Below are 22,565 nucleotides of genomic sequence, written 5' to 3'. Positions count from 1 at the left end.
TGAGTTCTTTAAATTAGATAGGGACAGTTAATCTTCAGATATTCAAGGAACTACAGTTAGATAGTTAGAGGTTTTCTAAAAATCAATGCGATCTCTATCCTACAGCATTATTTTCATATTTCCTGTGTGTGAAACGCTGATGCTTATTGGAATCAGTTATTCAGTATTTACATGTTTTAAAATATTTTTATTTATTATTAAATGTTTTACTACCTCTCATTGTGGCTGTTTATTTTGTTAATAATAATTTTAATAACTTGAGAGTGTTTATGAGTATTGTGATAACACCAGGGCCACTCCGGAAAGCCTTACTGCGTGGGATACATGCTATCATTTGTTTCAAAATCTATTTTACCCAATATAATTGAGCACTCCTTTTGAAGGGTATTGTGGTATTTGACTGGTGGCAACAATTACCTTGTAATTTGGGCAAAGAAACAGAGCAGGTACCTCTGTGTCAGTCTTTCCCTTTGTGTATGTATGAATATCAGACATTTAAGAATGAGTGTGTCAAATACCTAGAAACGGGACACAGTGTTTTGCAGTGGTTAGCGAGGAGACTCATTTGGGGACCTAATGTTAAGCATGTAGTCCAGTTCCAGGTTTTGGAACCTGTTCCCAGTATACTCTTAAGGGAAATCATGTATCTGTCCCTGCTTTTAGTGACACTCCTTTACCAGAGACAGTAGTGAGGATTGAGACTCCTTAGATACTGCCCTGGGGTAAAGAGGCTTGTCACATATGTTGATAAAAAAATTTTAGGAGATGTCTGTTGGATTCTAGTTTTCCTAGAAAAAGAATTTTGAATAGTTGGTGAAGGGCTTTAAATCTTTTTTACAGAAGAATTGAGACATTTGGATTGTGGTGGCAATCATATATGCATGAAGTTTTATGCTCCTGTTGGTAGCGGGGTAAGTTGTTGGTAGTAGGAATTAGAACTGATGTTTGCTCAAGGATTTTGGTGAAGGACGGGGCTTTAAGTGGAACATTGTAGGAATCAGAGAATTATTTTGTTCTGGGTCATTTGTCAAACTGCATAGTGGGAGGAAGCATACAGTCATAGTGTGAATTAGAATTAAAATGCATTCTGCTAACTTTGTATTCTTGTTTATACATGATGGAGGGGAGAAATGTGTATATATCTGGTTAGTGAGGGTTTTGGATATGGAGAGGTTTGTGTCAATAGTTATGGCCTATCCATTGGGAGTAATAATCCTTTTGTAGAACAGGTTTGTTCAAGTTTAAAGAAAATCTTCTGTATAGCTCTCAAAAGCAGAAAAGTTAAAAAACTCTGCACGTCTCACACCCCCTGCAAATTATATATATTATATATACCAACTCCAAGACTATACTACAGTGGGGAACAAGGGCAAATTCTCAATCTCCACTGTTCTGCAATCTCATTACAAACACTTTGACCTTTTGGAAAGTGAATCATGCAATCTCAGCAATATGGAGTAGTTTTATCCCCCAAACCATTTACTTAAATGTAGTAACTCTATGGTCTCACAACCATGACCAAAGAAAAGCATACACTATCATCCTATACTCAACAGGATGAGAATGACAAAATAAAAACAGAAGTTGATGAGTCATGCAGCAGAATCTGAATTCCACCACAGCAGTGGCTAGCATTGTCTCCACACAGTAAGAGGTTCTCCAATTTGATTCCCAACTGGAGAGCCTACTGTGCGGAGTCTACATGTCCTCCCTCTATTTAGAGGGGTATCCTCCAGGTGCTACATTTTTCTCTCACATTCCACATACATGCAGGAAGTTGACTGGACAATCTAAATAGGCCATTGGTGTAAGTGTCTGCATGTGTGAGTGTGTGGTACGGAAGAGTAGCCATGGCAGGGCTAGCCATCAGGTGGTGTGAACCTTTGCTCTAGATGATTGCCACTATTGAAGTGATACTCCAACCCCATTTGTAAAAATGGGAAAAGGGTTTTTCGTGGATGAATGGATGGATGGATGGATATACATATATTTATATACATATGATTTGCTAAAAGCAGCAAACAAATAAAGAGCAATCTTTTTAGATCAAACTAGAAAACATTGAAAAGAAAGTACTCAGTGCTCTGGAAGACTGAAAACAAAGAGAAAAAGACATTCACATTTTCAAAGGTTCCCTCTTAATGATTACAGCTATATAATTATATATATATATATATATATATATATATATATATATATATATATATATATATATATATATACACACACACATATATATACATAACATATAAAGAGATAAACATATATATATATATATATATATATATATATGTATGTATATGTATGTAGAGCTACTTAAATTGATCGAATACCATTTATGTCAATGTGCATAATGTCTGAACAAATTGATCAACATTATGCACGTCAACTTGCTACTACTCATGAACCAAGATTTATTCTCCTTGCATGCAAAACTTAAAAAAAAAAAAAGCATAGAAAGCATCATTTTTTTGCAGTGGTGCAAGCCCTCCTGCACCCACCACACCCCCTGCAAATGATATTTTCTAACAGCAAACATTTTTTGCTATGTTGCAGTTCTGATACTGACCCCTCTCCCCACACCTGGTGCTTGGATTCATTTTCTGTATTCTTGATGACATATGGTACTCACAGGACACAAATGCTTAGCTCCATTGCTGACTTTAATACTATCACTTAGTCACCAATTTACTGAAATTTTAACCTTACTCTGTGCACAGAAAGAACATAATAAATTGTTAAGCTTGTTGCTTTGTTTGTAGCAGGTCCTAGCTATACCTCACAGTATCACATTGTCTATTGTATAATGCAGAAAACTTAGTCCACACCTACTCCATTTTTGGTCTTGTTTATAACTAAACTTCCTTCTGCAGTTTTTACTGTCATCTTTCTAGCTCTATAAACAATATGCTTTCCTAGCCATGGATATGCTACTACTTTTCTCCTTTCAAATAATATAATTGTCCATATAACTTTACTTCATTATTTTCATCCAAAAAGTTCTGTTTTTTAACAAACCAACACCATATATTCCAGTAGCGTATCATATTATTTCAATAACTCAATACATTTATAATTATTTTTTATCTGTTGCCTATAACTAGTCTTTTCTACTTACACCAGCACTGTATATTCAAATAAATTCCCATATTCTTCAATAACTCACTATAAATATTTTACTCTTGTGAATAACTATACCTTTTCTACTTCGATGCATAATTTTTAAGTTTAAATTGGTTTGCCATTCAATCAATCCATCCTGTTTTGATAAAATGGCCATATACCTTTAACTTTCCCATAGGTGCATAAGATTACAGGTTGATACTAGATAAATAGTCCAATGTCAAAGAAACAGCAAAGGTTCCAAGAACGGCTTAGTTCAAACTATTTAATTGGTGCAAAAAATACAATACACAGGGTAAGCGCTTTCACAGACCGAAGCTCCGCTTCATCAGACCATAATAAAGCATGTCAGCAGTTACTCAACATTTAAACCTGTTTCATCCAATACAAATCAAGTTTGAGAGTGATGTAATATTTAGCATTAATAAATACAAATGTACAAAAAACATATATATAAAAAACTTTTGATTACTGATATGCTTGGACTGATAAACAACAGATAAATATAACCATCTCATTTATAAAAAAAGCATGCTTACATATTTGGTTAAAAACTCAAAAATCCTAATAAAAACCTTAATAGAAAGTGTTTAACTAAAAACCATCTGATTCAACTTAATTAAAACCTACTAATGCCTCAATGGTCTAGCTCTTAAAAATGGTTTAAGCGAAACTCTGCTGTTTAAACCAGGATACCTATCAGATTGTAGTTTTAGTATCCACTTCTGCTCAACAGATTCAGTTCTATTATTGACGTCTCCCCCTCTAACATTGACATGTAAAGTTTCTACAACAAAAAACTTAAACCTATGTTCACAGCCTTCCTTCAGCACATGAATAGCTAAGGCATTAATTAGACTCTTTAGAGTTCCTGATGTCATGAAGATGCTCTAAAATCCTATCTTTAAAGGGTCTGTTCATTTTGCCAATATAATATGCATAGCATGTCGTACAAAAACTAAAATACTCTAGATTCTTGGTATGGCAGTCAGCATAAAAAATCAATATTAATAACAAAACCTAGCTGTGGGTGTGTAAAATTACCTCTTAAATAGATATACGCACAAGCTGTACATCTTCTACATGTGAACATGCCTACTCTTTCTGACTTCACATGGGTGCTATGTTTCAGGGGTCTATAACATAGTTGTTTCTTCAAAGATCTATTATTTCTAAAAGTAAACTCTGGTTTATTATTAATAACACCTCATAACTCAGGTACTGTTAATAAAATGTCCCAATTAGTCTTAATGACATCACATACCATATTAATATTGCTGGCAAATGTCAAAGTCATTCTCAGTTTAGTGCCAACAGTATTATTTGTGGATCCACCAACATCCATTAGATTAGAAGTCTGACCAACCTCTGTCCTAGAGTCAGTGCTAAAGAATGGTCTACACCTACCCATCCTCTCCTTCCAGGCTTCAGAAATCTGTGCGTCTATGGTGTCACACTTGTAACCCCTACTTAAAAACTCTTCTCTCAATGAAGCTAGGGCAATGTTCAAATCAGTTTCTTTATTGTGAAGACGCATAATGCGATAAACTTGCCCCTTAAGGACATTCAATTTTGTATGGTTCGGATGCATACTGTTGTTGTGTAGTGTATTTTAGTTTTTGTACGACATGTTATGCATATTATATTGGCAAAATGAACAGACCCTTTAAAGATAGGATTTTAGAGCATCTTCGTGACATCAGGAACTCTAAAGAGTCTAATGCCTTAGCTATGCATGTGCTGAAGGAAGGCTGTGAACATAGGTTTAAGTTTTTTGTTGTAGAAACTTTACATGTCAATGTTAGAGGGGGAGACCTCAGTAATAGAACTTAATCTGTTGAGCAGAAGTGGATACTAAAACTACAATCTGATAGGTATCCTGGTTTAAACAGCAGAGTTTCGCTTAAACCATTTTTAAGAGCCAGACCATTGAAGCATTAGTAGGTTTTAATTAAGTTGAATCAGATGGTTTTTAGTTAAACACTTTCTATTAAGGTTTTTATTAGGATTTTTGAGTTTTTAACCAAATATGTAAGCATGCTTTTTATAAATGAGATGGTTATATTTATTCTTGTTTATCAGTCCAAGCATATCAGTAATCAAAATTTTTTATATATATGTTTTTTGTACATTTGTATTTATTAATGCTAAATATTACATCACTCTCAAACTTGATGAAACAGGTTTAAATATTGAGTAACCGCTGACATGCTTTATTATGGTCTGATGAAGCGGAGCTTTGGTCCGTGAAAGCGCTTACCCTGTGTATTGTATTTTTTGCTCCAATTAAATAGTTTGACCTAAGCCATGCTTGGAACCTTGGCTGTTTCTTTGACATTGACTACATTTTTACAGTTGGTTCCTGTGTCGAAAGTGAGGTTTGTTTGCAGTTATAAATAGTCCAATGCCTGTAGACCATTAAACAGTTTTGCCCAAATTCCCATTTGCCTCAAACCACTTACTCAAGGTGACAAAGTAGGGAAATGAAGGCTGCGGAGATCACATCATGTAACACAGGAAGTAGCTTGTTAACAGCTTATCACCTTACTCCTATGTTCTAACTGTCCACATTTGTAACTCCTTAATTATCATTTTGACAGCCTTACCATCTTCTTGTCAGCCTTTTAAGACCTTTTCCATGTTGTATGACATTTGCATTAATCCTCTGCATGTTGCCCAGACTGCAAAATGAGCTGAAAATCATACAGTCTGACTGCCTACTGTTAAGTCATTCATGGTAATAGAAAACAAGGTGGAATCAATTTAATTTCTAATCCAGCCATCTTGAACTCCTTTTCCCATTTTTGCACATGGGGCCAGGGTGTCATTTCAACATTGACAATCATCTGGAGCCAAGGTTTACACCATCAGGTGGCTACCCCTGGCCCAGTAGTTCATCTGTACCACACACACACACACACACACACACACACACACACACACACACACACACACACACACACACACACACCTAGGCCCAATTTAGAGTGCCCAATCCACCTACTGCATGTCTTTGGAATGTGGGAGGAAACCAGAGCACCTGAAGGAAACTCAAGCACCTGGAAGAAACCCACAGGAACACAAAGAGGACATCCAGACTCTGCACAGAACACACCCCAGACAAGAATCAAACTGGAGAACCTCTTGCTCTGAGGTAACAGAGCTAACTGCTACTTCACTGCTATGAACCCTTGTAATAGGTGAAACAGTGACAAGGGCCATCTTTTTAATACTATTCACATTTACTGAATAGTTATGTCATTCCTTCCCTTTTTAACATTTGTGTTGTACAAGTCCTTCATACTTATGTTGTTTTGTGTTACTCTACACCCAACATAAACTGTATTGGGACATTCCATCTGTATATTAACTTGTTCTGGATTCAAAGCAACATGATTGCTCCTATGTTGTTGTGCATATTGTTACACAGTGATGTCAGTACTGCCATGTGAGTTATCTATTTGTAGAACAAAACTACCACCTTAGCGTATTGTTACATTGGAGGCTTGCAACACTAAATGTTATTCCACTGCCCCTATCACAGTTCTTTCAGTAGTAACTTCTTCAGTGAAAAAACACATTTTTGTTCTGATTCTAATTGTCCTCTACCAAAGATTACCTTTCTGTGTGGCGAAAGATGTTAAAACACAGCAAATTTGGAGGAAAAAATAGATGCAGTGCTGGGTTCAAATCCAGACTGTAGACAGATTTATCTGTTATGGACAGGGCAGTCTGTAAAATGACTCAGGGTAGACCATTACTCTGATACTATCTCATCCCATATCTGGAGAATTAAGATATAATATTGTCATATCCTAGGTATTATTGGCTAGGCTTGTAAAGGTTCTTGTGCCATTAGCCTATTAATCACCTACAAACCAATGAAAGTGGTGTACAATTTGTTCTTTCTGCCTCAAATCTACACACACTGCAACAAACTAATTGTCAATATTAACATCAGCTTGTAAATCTTCTGCAAATGCCCGCACTATTGATAAATTAACCAAAGAAACCAAAGATCTTGATGTGGCTATCACTCGTGAATTGTTGTTTGCACAAAACCAACTTGAATATCAACATGTTTTTAACAACATTGATAACATCATTCAGAACATTAAACTGCGTAAAATCAATAAATTACAACGAGATGCTGATGACTATGCAAATAGGAGGGCACACCCTCAGCCACCAAACTCACAGAATGGGGTCAATGTCAATGTCAGAGAACGTATACAACCAATGAGGATGGTGAAGCCTCAAATATTCATGAGGACGCCAGTACCGGAAGTGACGTCCCTCTAGACCAAGGAGGCCTGAGACGCTCGGAGTGGATCACGGACAGGGAGCACAACAACCAGAATCAACAGAATGGCCAGGAACCTCAGTCATTTCAGAACCAGCGTGGATACCAGCAGAAGAATTCGAACCAATGGAGGGCTTAGAATCGGAACCAACAGCGGAACTGATGAGCTTGAGAGCAACAGTGGGTGATGATGTTGGACCCCGTATACTCATTAACAATACAGGTGACTTTAAGGTCTTTAATTATAGTTTTCTGGACTATTCTGTTGAGATCGCAAATTTATTTGCAAGGGGACTTACTTTTGTTCCTGCTGTTTGTTCTAACCTTCCTCAATTGATTTTAGATCTCAAGTTGTTTACCAGGAAAATGAACCTTAATATTGTATTCAACAACAGTAATAGGGCTACTCAAAATTAATTGAGACCTTCCAGTGTGTGTAATCCACCCATGCATTCCACCCTCCACTCCTTTGAGCAAATGTATGAACTGGATTTCAGGCATTTATTTAAATCTCCAGTCGTATACCATAAGAATTTAAAACCAGCTGAACTTGACATTTTGACTATAATGCGACAACAAAAGGTTAGAATTGTTCAACCTGACAGAGGTGGGAGGGTTGTAATAATGGATATGGAGAACTATATCCAATGCATGTACAACATTCTTTTCAGTACCACTTACTGTCAAGTGTCTACGAATGACGTCAGCATTGCCTATCATGGGATTAACACACAATTAAGTGACATGGTTATGGAAGGTTGCATCTCACTTGTTGAATTTAAATATTTAAAAATGAATGCCTCAGTTATTCCGCGTCTATATCACGTTATCGAAATCTTACTACATCAAATCACTAAAGGTCGACCTCTAGTAACTGATGTAGTAAAACAGTTAATAATGTTAAAAAAAAAAACAAACAAAAATAAAAACTAACTAGCCTAGGCAGAGGGGCAAGCCCCCTGCACCCCACAATCTCCCCTACTTAAATATTCCAACAACGTTACCGCACTACATTGAGGTAAATGGAAATCTCCCCCATGGAGATTTTCATTTACCTGCACGATGTTCTGCGCTTTCGATGTTGTGGTGGTGACAATATCAGCTTCGATATTGTCAGCTTTCGACATCGTGAAGTAGATCCATTATTCCAACTATATTTGGGCTCCCTAAACTGCACAAACAAATTATAGATCCACCATTCCGCCCCATTGTAGACGCCCGTAATTCTATTACCTCCCCTATTGCTAAATTTCTAGATACCAAACTTAAATTGTTATTAAGAACTGAGAAACATCTTTGTGCTGACTCTTGGGACTTTCTTGCTAAATGTAATGAGGTAGAGTTCAACAAACAGTTTTTCTTTTTTACTGTGGATGTAAAAGATTTATTAACTGTAATACCTCATGAGGTCAGCTTAGATTGGTTTGGTGAATTTTTATTTAGAAAAGGGATTGACCAAAATTCCATTAACACATATGTTGAAATGATGGAAATAGTCTTAAGGAATAATTATATTTATTTTGATGCGCAGTTTTTTGTCAGCAGACTGGGATTGCAATGGGAGCTGCTTGTGGACCTCTTTCTGCGAACATGGTTATGTGTGAGTGGGAGCGGAGATTTCTCTTTGAACACTCAGTGTTCAAAAATTGTATTCTATACTTGAGATACCTGAACAACCTGTTTTTTATTTGGAATGGGAACAGAGAGAGTATTGGCATTTTCTTAGACTATATTAATAATACAAATGACTTTCTACATTTCTCTCATAACATTGGTGAGGAGAGTATTAGCTATCTTGATGTCAAACTTGAGAAGGATGTGATAAAAGGGAGATTTGTTTCTACCATATATAGGAAGCCTACCTATTCTAATGCCTTCCTTCATTTTGATAGTAGTCACCCATTGTCCCAAAAGAAAGCAGTTGTTAAGGGACAATTTGTCAGGGCTGCAAGGATGGTGTCAGATTTTGATTTATTTTCATCTGAGTGTGCCCTTCTAGAGAGTATGTTTCTTAAGAGCGACTACCCCATGGGCTTTGTGCAATATATTAAATGAGAAGTAATGGACAAGAGAAGATCTGGGTTCTATTCCCCCATTCTTGATGAAAATGGTCATGACTATAATGTAAGCACATGTAATTCAACTATTCTAGTAAATAGGGGGAGTACAGTTACTACTACTGATACCAATTTCAAATTGTCCTTTATAACCAGATTCTTTGTGGACTTTAAATCAATCCAGGAGATTCTAGCAAAACATTTAAAGGTTTTGTTGGGGGGGGGGGGTGGAGATTAGATATAGAATTAGTAACAAACCAATCATAGTATGGAAAAGAGGTTTGAACATCAAAAACTTGGTAGAAAAAGTTGGTAAACAACATGATGATTTAAAACATAGGTATATGTATCCATGTGGGAGATGCCATCACTGTAAATACATCAATGTGGGTGAGCCTTTTGATATCAATGGGTTTAATTTTAGAGTGAAGGGGCATTAGAATTGTAATAGTTCTGGAGATGTATATGGGGCACTGTGCCAGGCCTGTCCTATTTTTTATATTAGCAAGATGGAGCGGATGCTGAAGCAACGTATTTATGAGCATAATTATGATATACGGGGAAAAAACTACCAATGCCCTATATAGTCACATTCTGGAATTCCCTGAACACCACTTCAAGTTCATTATAATTGAACAAGTGCAAAAGAAAACAAGAGGTGTTCCCTGGCAATTGTTCTTGGAGAACTGTGAGTTGTATTGGATTTTGCGCCTGGATGCAGTGGGGTTTCCCGGTTTAAATAAAATTGCATATATAGGATGTGTGTTAAAAATAAAGGCAGAATTGAGATAGCATAGATTTATACACATAAATATATGTTTATGGACTTATACACACATATTTATGTATTTACATTTTTAGTTGTTTTTTTTTTTTTAATATGTGCTTTTTCACATTCATATTTATGCATTATTTTCCAATATATATATATATATATATATATATATATATTTTTTTTTTTTTTTCCTGGGGAATCTACTAATGGTTATATGTGTTTTTAACTGTTTTTATATTTGTATACATTGTTGTTTAATTCATTAATTGGTGTTTGTCTTGTGATAATTCAAGTCATATATATATGCCTATTTGAACGTTGACTTTATCTGATGAAGTTTAATATTTTATATAACGAAAGCGCTTATGTTTCTTTTGTTTTGTGGTGCAATAAACTGTTGGTGAACTACAGCTCCAACCTTGCCATGTGTGTGGTTAAAACATTTGTGCTTTTCTGTGGAATCTTGCCTTTTGTGTGCTCGAGTAAGTCACTTAACAAGACAGTGCTCTGGGGGCAGTTGTGAAATTAGGGTAGGCTCCTCATTGGACTTATGGACCACTTTCATAGGAAGGTATGCATAGGCCACGTACTACATTGCACAACTTTCACTGTTTCCAGCATGGTGGATACTATACTGCATTGAATATACTACATATTACTGTTTTTTGTGTGGTAATCTGTACTGGTTTGTGTCCATGAGGGAAAGACTGCCCATGTCTGCCACGCTTCTGATCTCTTGCTGTCACTGTCGTCTATAGCAGAGGATGGCTGTGGAGCTGGTGGCTGGGCTGAGACTAGTTGTATGGTCTCAACCAGATTAGCTTGCTTCCTGATGTACATAGTGCAACATCATCCACACACACACACACACACACACACACACACACACACACACACACACACACACACTCACACACACACACACACACACACACAACAACAATGACAACAAATATCTTGCCTACCTTATCGGGTGTGTACTATAATGCCCTTTCTGAGGTGTTAAGGCATATAAAGCACGTCTTGAGAAGCCTGAATATATGTTTTGATAACAACACATATGTATGTAATAGTTATGCAGTTGTAGGCACTATGAATTATTACACCTACAAACGAGACATCCCTATTGAAAATGATACTTCAGGGACAGTGAAAGTCAGACATGCCATTTCCTGGAACCATGTATTATGCAACACAAGAAAAATATGTATTATGACACCTCCTGCATTATAGACCTAGAAAGTCAAACAAAAGTAGCCCTTTCTGCTGATATAACTATCCCTAATGTGGCAAGGTAGTACATTGATTACAACATATGTGTAATATATGGGCGGGAAGACTAAAGGCAGAAGGATAATAATATAATATAATAATATAAACCACACACACACACAACCCCCCCCCCCACACACACACACACACACACACACACATACACACACACACACACACACACACACACATACACACACTCTCACTCACATGCAAAATGGTGTTTCTGTCCCTCTGGATCTTTGCAAACCAGATATGATCTTTTACATGCTGGATCATTACACCCTAGAAACATGGCTGGAAAACCCTAATGTGTTCCCTTTTGTATATCAGAAAGTCCCTGTGAACAGAATAATTTCAATAATACATACTCGTGTCCAATGTTTTTTTTCTTATTTTTTTAGTTATTATTTCATTCATTTGTTAACTGGGTAAGCCCACTAGGCAACACTGTGTTTTCAGCATCAACCTGGGAGAACTTTCAGATTAAGTGTTTTGCTCAGTCACACAGTAGGTAAATTGAACTGGAAGGAATCAAACCCTGCACTACATTATGAAAACTTGTTAACAGCTCATAGCCTTAATCCGATTCATCAAACTGCCAGAAAAGAAAGTCACAGTTCCTTGAGGTATCATATATGGCTGGCAAATGATACAGAAGGTTTTAAGTAACTCACAGCCTATTTGGAAGTGATTAGCCATCTGCTGATCAGTAAAGCCATGGTAAGTAAGTAAGTAGCAGAAGTTGCTATAGGCTTTGCTATATATCTTCTACAACCTTGAAGCTGGTTACACCGAGGCGCTAGAATAAAGTGACTGTATTTTACTATGTGGTTATTTTGTGTTACCTGAAGAATAGAACTGCAGTTACATTTGGATCATGGTTGTAGAATATTGTGGAATAAGAGGAGTTTGGTGGTGCTATTGCTGTAGATCTTGTTGAGAAGGGATACGTCTCACTCCTTGGATTAAATGAGTTAAACTAATTTATAGTTGAAACCTTCATCTTCAGATAGATATCTGTCTGAACATATCCCCAGCCTATGGAATAGACTTATCTTGCATGTTAAAATAAATCAGATGTTGGCCACCTTTAAAACCATTCCTAATGACACAATGCATATTCACAACCTATCCTCTGGAGTCTAATCCTATCTATACCCACACTGTTCCTGAAGAATAACAGTTGTGATTTGTCACCTATTTACATATATTAGCTCTCCACTTACATGTAAGGCAAACTGTGGAAATCCTGCTAGCAGAAGTCTTGTCTTTGAATGGCAGACACTTTGAACATATCTATGAGCAGCCCAAATATACATTGAATACTACGCAAATTGTTTCTGACTCCCGCAATGTGTTTCTATGTCTACTGTCATTCTTTCTCAGGAAAACAATAGTGACCATAGATTTTTTTTTTAAATTTTGGTCCAAATTTATTACTTCCTATCAGATTTTACAGTTAACTAAAAACTGGCTGTGATCACTTTTGTTAATACTAAGTGCCATGCAGTAGTTTAGACATCACTTCTAATACTATTGATTAGAATTTTGTTAAAGCTCTGATATCAACAATCAAAACCCATTTTAGAATTCTGGAAGTGTACTTCATATCTGATTGCAAGTCAAAAATATTAGGTAATAAAGTAATATATATTGAAGACAAACAGCTGAACTGTTATTGCATGTTTAGTGTAAATCTTTAAAAATACGCATTGCATATATTTGGATGGCTCTTCCAAATTATAATTTACAAATTTTCATTTTAAATTAATTTTTTTCATAGATTTGTGTATGACAGTCTGCCACTCATGTCATTCAAATATCACATTTATTAGATTAATTCATTAAATGTATCATAGAGATAATATGGGATCCTGCACTAGATGAAGAATCATACCTTGCCATTTTTCTATCTCCTTTGGCATGCTAAGAATTAACAAGGCTTACAGATTAAAAGTATTTTAATTAAACTGTCTAACTAGAAAGGATATAGCTTAAAAATTACAAAATAAAGTGGTTTCTGTTCTTTTTAATGGTAACAAGTGAGGCAGCATGTCAGAGCAGGTTGAGATATACTATGTTTTTCTTTTATTGTTTTATACCAGTAGCATCATTGCGTATTAAGTCTACATGCTGTGTGAGTGTATGTCCACACAAAGAGGCATATGTGAGCACACACCCTGGACTGGATTCTGTAAAGTTCACAAAAGCTATTTGTGGACAGCGCAGCACATCAACAGAAGACTTCAACACACCTGCTGCGGACACAATTTCAGAAGGCAAACTGAAAGCAGCCTGAGTTTTTAAGTATTCAGCGTAGGATAATTGACGATTCTGCACATAACTGATCTGATTCCAAAGCACATCATGTGCCCACAACACAACATAAATGTGGCAAATAGCCACACCAACTCCATTTCTGAAATCCTCGGCATATACTTTACGGACCCCAAGGAATTCAAGTGAATACTATGGACAGCAGCAAAATCCATAACAAAACATAAAAAAATATATAAAAATGCAACCTGCTGTTAATGAACTGCAAGAGTCTGCAGTGATACAAGCCATAAAGAAGGCTGTGGCTGTGTAGTCTAGAAGGCAGCCAGCTAGAGTCAGAACAAGGCTGCAACTAAACCAGGTGTCAGATCATCAAAAAATTAACAGATAGCTGGTGCAGCCTGTCTGCAACATTTGTGCACCACACATGTCTATGCAGACACTGCAAGGAAACCCACCACACTTGAAACCAAAGTGTGTCTCAGCCTGGGTGTATTTGCATTTGGGACATTCCAGAGACACATGAGGGATGCTATGAGAGCATCACAGACAGCTGCCAGTTGTATCCTGGAAAAATTCCTGGAATCAATGTGCGGCAAGGTAGATGACTACATACACCTCCCATCCACCCCCATGGAGTGAAGTACTGTACTGCATCAGTTTCACAGCACTGAAAACATCCCCCGTGTACTTTGTGCAATAGATTGTACAGACATACCTATTAAGACACCAATACATCTTGAAGCAGACCGATACATAAACAGAAAGGGCAGGCCATCCATGAACTGTCAAGTTGTGTGTGTAGCAGATAGCAGCATAATAAACGCCAAGGCAACACACCCTAGAAGTGTCCATGATGCTGCCATATGAAGGCAAAGTGGACTGCGGTCAGCATTTCAGCAAGGTGAAATACCTGAGGGACTACTACTAAGTAAGTACAGGAGCACAGCTAAGACAGAATCTAAAGATAACTCTCACAACAATATCCGTCCTTACTACATGTGTTTCCACTCTCCATAGCAGGTGACTGTAGTTATCCACTTTAGCTGTGGCTAATGACACCATACCATGAATCATCCAACCCTGCACAAAAGGTCTACAATAGAGCACATGCAACAACAAGAAGCACCATAGAACATGTGTTTGGTATATCAAAAGCTTGGTTAAGAGATCTGGACCCATGCAGGGGTGCAGTGCAATACACACCTGAAAAGGCAGCAGAGATGATAATGGTGTGCACCATGCTACACAACACGTTAACCAGAGCACATGGTGGTCTTCCAGGTGCAAGCATGGGTGAACTACACCAAGAAACCCAGAAGTCTGAAGAGAACATCTCAAAAGTATCAGAGGAGGAGCAGAAGGGCATAGGGAGTAGGTGACACAGGCGTACACTGAGTAGGGTGTGACCACAAGTGCAGGCTCAGGCAACATGACAGCATCTGACCCACATCTTTGAGTCATGACAAGCCAACATCAGTACACATATTGAACACTGATGTTCAGGTGTTGCCCCACCACAGCAGCATGAATTGCATCTAATGGCAATTGCCCGCTAGTTGTACACACTGAGCATTAGACATAACATATAACATTATGAACCTATGTAAATGTGTTACAACAGGGATCATCAACTCAGGGCACAACTGATGGAGGTATACACACACACTCAGATTATTGTATCACTGTAAGGAAAACAGTAAGAGACACACAACAGTGCTACACATTCCTATTTCTACAATATAATAACATGCAAAAAGAGAAACCACACATGACTAATGCAGACATTTTTATATCAGAAAACACATATCAGAGTGAAGTGGTAATTCAATAATATGAGCCAGATATCTGTACTACACTGTTGAACACACTCTATCACAGTCTAAGGTGACCTTGCTGACATCTCACACCACGGTCCGCTCTCCCCCAACCATTTACTGACACATGTTCCCCTGGTTCTCCACAAAAGAGATTGATGGGGTGATGACACCAACTTGAGGTGAAGGAGCAAGGCCTTGTGGCCGGCAGGATCACAGTAGATGGACCAGCAGTTGAGTCTGTGCAGGTTGGACCACAGCCACTGGTTCCCAATGCCCACTGGTGCTTCTGCAGATTGGTGGTCTGCCTCTCCCATGTTACAATCTGCTGATCACAGTCAGGGAACGCAGATTTCTGCTGCTAATATGACACTGCTGCATTACCATAGAGGTCAGGGTTTCTACTGACTGTGCCATGCTAACAGATTCTCATTTTGAGTGACCAATGCAGTTTTGATTTCACCATGTTTGTGCTTCTGTCCTTCATGCATGACACTTAGCTGGACATTTGACAGATGCTCTTGAGGTGACCATTCTTTTGCCTGCAGCAGGAAGTGGACACCCCTGACACCTGGCCATGCACAACATCTGCTCACTTATGTTTACTGCAATGCCCTGTTTCTGGCTGTGCTACAACATATAAAGACACAGATGAGGACAATGCGTTTACATCACATGATGGATATCATCACAGACATATAACATATATATCTCACTTCAATGTTACAAATAATGACTTTATATGAGGTCTACTGTATGTAGTATGTTTCACAGAATCTACATACATGGACTATACAGTTTGGTTTTAAGGTCAACATATATAACATGTGCAGAACACAAAAAATACACACCTGACAACACCTCATGGGAAGAAAGTGCTGTTGATGACGGTTTAACTTCAACTATTGCTGGGAAAAACAGCATTAGTGATCACATCAACACCATTAACCAGGTGAGCACAGTTAAAACATACATAAGGTTTGACATACACATACCCCTCATAAGTGCACTCAATGGCGTTGATGCAGATTGGCCTAGGAATGTTAAGAAAGACACAGTATTAATGGAAGACAACTACAGGATTAACAGCAAGGACAGGTATGAAACATAGTTAATAGCACACCACTGACAAACTTCTGCTGTGGAGAGGTTGTGGGTTTTACTGTTCATCCTACAGTGGGAAAGTAAAGAGAAAGACAACACGGTCATGTATTTAGCAAAAAGAATACTAACAGCATCACATATACAGCACAGTAACATGGGCTGTAAATACTCATGTGATGGACATTGCAACTGTACATCAGTCAGGCTGTGTTGACAAATACTGACATACATTTTATGTATCACAAGTGTATACACTGATGCAAGTTATGGCAGTTTTGCTGTAACATACTTAGTCTGCCTGTACTTGAACCTGCATGGTTTGGGACTCCACTGGATGTACCTGTAGTGTACAATGTTAGGGAAATAACAATATAGCAGTAAACAGCACTGTCATGAAATGAGGCCGAGACAATAACAAGGTAGCAGTCATAATATCAATAAGAAGACACTCACTTGCCATTCCCTAGTTTAGTTCCAAAGTAAATGGACCTGTGAATATTAATGCAAATGGCATTACACATGTTGTTTAGACTACTCTGTCTGTACTTCAGTTGTATGAATATATGTCATTAACCTTATGTTCATCATCCTCACCCTGTGTGGTTGTGTGTGCATAGCTCAACTCTTCTGTTGTCAGTCTAAAACAACAATACATGAATATGCATACTACACCCAATATGCAGTGACTGTCTCACTACATAGCCATGTAATGGAAAGAAAGGCATGTCTTCAGCCAGGAACTCCAGCTTTAATCCCACCACCAGGGATGCACTGCTCCCTTTTTATTGTATGCAGACTGGGCAAAAATATTGTGATGTTAATGGGGGGGGGGTCAATGCTGGCCCATCACCATGGCATCCCTCGATCTCTTGTAATGTCTTGCTCTGTCGGCTGCATGAATGATCATATCCAATCAGCATCATCTACAGGCATCACATGATTGGATGTGGCCTCTAACTGCATTGATCATGTTGTTGAGTTCAGTCCAGATTTCATATCACCAAACCTTATCACTTGAACAGTCTAGGTATCTACATCCATGCTGCCAGAGAGCATCAATTATGATGTCATTTCCTGGGGGGAAAAGTTATCACCCCTAGGATGGTTGGCAAACTGAAAGACAATAATATGAACATGATAATATTCCTGCATAAGCCCATTTATGCATTTGATTCTGAGAACAGCATATGTCAACACAAACAGTATATGCACTTCTCTGCAATGCAAATGGCTGTATAACACTGTCTATGATAAATATTAAAGTGACATACAAAAAGTAACACCGATGTCTTCATATATAACATTTGTAAAATCAACATAACTTGTAATATTATAGTTCATGAGTGGGATTAAAAACCCTAACATTACATATATGCTGAATGGAGGTCCAAAGACAACAGCATCACGCCACAGGAGTCTGCTTGCATTTCACATTAAAATACTACAGCAAGTAAAAACTGAACAACTTACAGGAAGTGCTGAAATACCTCATACCTGTAGGCAGGCAATAGACAGTACGAATCCTTAGTGTACTGTGCCAGTACTGATAACACCTTTGTTACTAAGAATCATTGAAGAACTATCCATAACAGCAACAGCATGTTTTTAACAATTTTGTTAGGAACATGAATTAACATCACATACAAGATATGGATAGTGTTGGAATCCATAGATTTCCGTAGTTACACCACAGATTGCAAGGAATTACCAGTAAAAAATTGTGGATGATCTGTACATCAGCCTTCATATACTATTAATATCTGCAATATAAGTCTATATATATATATAACTGCATATAGGACTAAACTTACTTATTTAAAATGGCAACAACTGTATGCATAAAGTTCAAAACAACATCACTCCAATAACTTTTAACAATTTCTGTTAAAGATAATAGTTTGACTAACAACTAGTTTAAACAGATACCTTTGGAAATGACTGACTTGAAAGATTTACTAATGAGCAAAACAGAAATGTTACCAATTGCCAACATATATCTCACTCCAAATCACAGAATCAAAGTGCACCTAATGTGTACCCACTTGTAAGTACCATTTGTGACATACATAATTAATGAGGTTGATTAAAATTCGAGTTTTTTGAATTCCACTTGATCCATACATAATTAATGAGGCTCATTAATATTCAACTTTTTGGAATTCCATTTGCTCATCCCCGTGCTCATGCCATAGCACCCAGGTGTCCTGCATAAACGCCCAAGATGTATCAAGAAATGTGACACATGCCTGTTATCTTCTAAAGATCTGATAACATGACATCAGCACCACTTTCATTTACTGATCAGACCTTTGCTAACTGTGAAGTGAGTGCTACCTCAGTGAGCATTTCTCTGTGTTTGCATTTTCCAGACATTCAACTTGCAGATTATGATGGCTACTTCACAGAGGCTGAGACAGGTCCATGCACCCAACTGGACCGATGTGTAGACAACCCAGATGTTGACTGTGTAGGCCAGGTTGGCAAACAGGATGACAGCCAGACACAGGAACTTTGCCATGATAGACTTATGGAACTAGATCACTAGGGAGCTCAAAGGAGGACAGGAATCTACCACATTGGAGTACAGGTTTGCCTCCATTATGATGACCTGAATCAGAGTGATGTGAAGGATCTATGACAGATGTTTGTCGAGATGCAGAATCACCCATAGATCCCTACACTAAGTGTCAATATTCTACGCATACCTTAGCAGTACTACAGATTTTGCACATATTTCTCTGTCCCGTGTATATCTGATAGGTGTTTTTATAACCCATTAGGAGCTACTGTGACAATTAGCTCATGGGGATAAATAAGTGGACTTTGGAAATACTGTTTGGATAACTGGGGGTTTGATTCCCATACTGTTAATTTATTTAGTAATGTGGATAATATCCATAATTATGACCTTTGTAGATGTACATATGCTGTACAATACCTAATGACATAATTTGACATAGATATAATGACTGTGCATCACTGACACCTATAACACCTAGGCCGCGGATGACTGCGCACTTCCTAGTTTTCCATTATAGTACCACAGTATTGCCTTCTCCACCATTATATACTGGAATAAAAACACCTATATAACTTCATTAATTCATCCCGCCTAAAAAAAGTACAGACATGTTTCTTTAAGCTAAAAAGGAATGTCTATCTGACTGCTTATACATATGTTTCAACTTATTTTTATTGTATGTTATTTTACTTGCCATTTGTTAACCAGGTTAGTCTGGCTGGGCAGACGCCCTTTTTCAGCAGAGACCCAAGGAGAAAAGTTCCAAATACAAAAATTAAATTTGTTACAATGAAAAAATACAGATATAAGCAAAAATATATAAGGAGAATATGATTCATCTTATACATGCTTAGAAAAGAACGCATTAACAATCTTAGAATACATGTATTGAAAATGTATGGTAACAGATAGGGGAAGAGGAAAGGAAGGGCTAGTATGTAGGCAAGCCTTAGGTGTAGCGTGGAGTCTAGTCGGAGATAAGTGGGGAATGGACAAGAGAAGTGGATGTAAGAGATAGGCGAGAGTTGTCTGATACAGTAAATAGGGCTAAGAAAAAGGTGCTTGTTACTGAAACAGAAGTAAAACATACAAGCAGGATAATATAAGATGTAGGAAATAGAGACAGTAGTTTGGTGGGAGAAAAAGTGGGGGAGGAATTGCTTCAAGTAGGATTGTTACAGGGGCAGGTACAGGAATTGAGTAGGTATTCCTTTAGGAACAGTTTGACATTGGGAGAGTCTTGGGATGATCTGATATAGAGAGGGTGTTTATGTGTTGATAGCTGTTATTTCTGTACAATAAAATCGCCAATACATTTTTACAGTTTCCATATTCATAACATCTGCAGTACATGTTTTCTAAAATGAAACTGGGGATGCCTGTAGCTGGACCTGTAAGATACGTGACTAGCATGTCTAAATTTTGGCATGCTGTGGGTTCAAATCGACATAGAGGAAACTGTAATTATAACTCTTATCTTGATTTAATTCACACAAAGCATTTTTTGAAGAAACATATTCCAAAACTTGATATTAATGTTTTTGTTGTGCATGTTTATGAATATCTGCATTAGTTGTCAAAGTCATAGAAATATGCTCACAATCTGATAACATCAGGTTTTTAATGACAGGGTTTGTAGAGCAGTACCTGTTTACCTGAGAGCAAGAAGTGCTGGACGTTAGCTTTGCTTGTAAGGAAACAGATCACCATGCCTACATTTTGACATACTGTGTGTTCAGATACAGAGGGAGACACATATCTGAAACTGTTATCTTACTTTAATATACCCAAAGCATTTATTTAGAAAAGCATATTTCACTTATTGATGTCAATGTATATTTTCAGCATGGTTGCAAAGAACTTGGTTATTCGTCGAATTACTGCAAACATATCTGTAATCCATAATGTTCCATTAACATCAGCTGTTTAACACCAAGGTCAGTAAAGCTTGCTAAATACCGTTATTTGTCTGAACAATTCTTTGGTTAATATTGTATACTTTGTAAAAATGCTATCAAGATCTGTTTTATCATGAAGTATTGCAATCGATTTAAGAACAACATCATCCTTAAGTTTTGAAGAAATAAAATGGGCAGACTAAAAGTTAAAATGCAGAACAGGGAAGATGCATGTATTTTTCTAGTGATTTTCACTTTGGCAACAAATATCATGGTCCTCACACATACCTTACTGTGTCCCTTATGTACAGCAACATGTATGGTTCTGTTGTAACAAAGGGAGATACTGCCAGCACAGCTATCTGGAATTTTGTAAATCATTATATGTCATTGGTAAATATCAAAATGATTTATATAAGATGCTTGTGTTACAAATGTATTAGAACTGTATGTCATGTATATCAGACTGCTCTGAACAGGTGTTTGTGTTGAGAAGATATTTTGTAGGATGCTTGTGTTTGAAATGTATCCACTGTGTGCCCTGCTGGAAGAGAACAGAAATGTACATGCACTACTGTAACTGTTTAAATGTATATATTTTAACAGTGGAAGCTGGAATACGGGAGATTAACTTCAGAAAAAATAGCTGAAATTAAATTACTTTATGACTGCGCAATAAAAGATGGTATCTTTCAGTTTTCAGTGCAACAAGAGACAGAATGTCTGTACTAGAGAGCTCTCTGTATTGTCTTTAGGGTAAAATAATTACTAGTCTTGAAATCTGGAGGAATGTAATTGTTTTATGACTTCTAGCATCTGCCAAAGATCTGAGGTCAATCTATTTTCACAAGTAGATGCTAAATACTGCCAAGCTTCCAGCAGTGGAGGATTCATCTGGGAACTAGAGTCAGATGACAAGAAATGATGTCATTCCGCAAACTATCCCAGCAGTAATATTTGAGATATTAATTTGAGAAATCTCTTAGGGAGATAGAGCATTCTATATTCTGTCTTAGACCTGGCAACAACTAGAAGATCCATTCACCACATCTGCCTTGCTCTTATGTAAGTTACTAGGGAATGTTATAACTGTCTTAGATATGGTTACAAATATAGCAAAGCTTGGTTTAGATATTTTTCTATATTTATTGGAGACTGTCCTGCATTGTTGTTTTAAATACTTCCTGTGATTTTGATCTCTGATGTCACTGTGAACATATATTTAGTATTTTCTTGTTCTTTTATTATTTATTATTAAATATGTTTAAAATGTTCACTGTGGCTGATCTGCATAGAAATATTTAAGTTTTGAGAGTACTTGTATATTTATTTGGTGACACTGTGTGGGACACTCCTAATAGCCTTGCTTTTGGTCAAACTACCAGTTGCATTAATATTTATATTGCACAGTAAGA

Source organism: Protopterus annectens, chromosome 4.part0 (assembly GCF_019279795.1).
Source record: "Protopterus annectens isolate FY-2018-M chromosome 4.part0, PAN1.0, whole genome shotgun sequence".
NCBI lineage: Eukaryota > Metazoa > Chordata > Ceratodontiformes > Protopteridae > Protopterus > Protopterus annectens.
The sequence above is the reverse complement of the archived record's forward strand: the minus strand, read 5'-3'. Positions refer to the sequence as shown.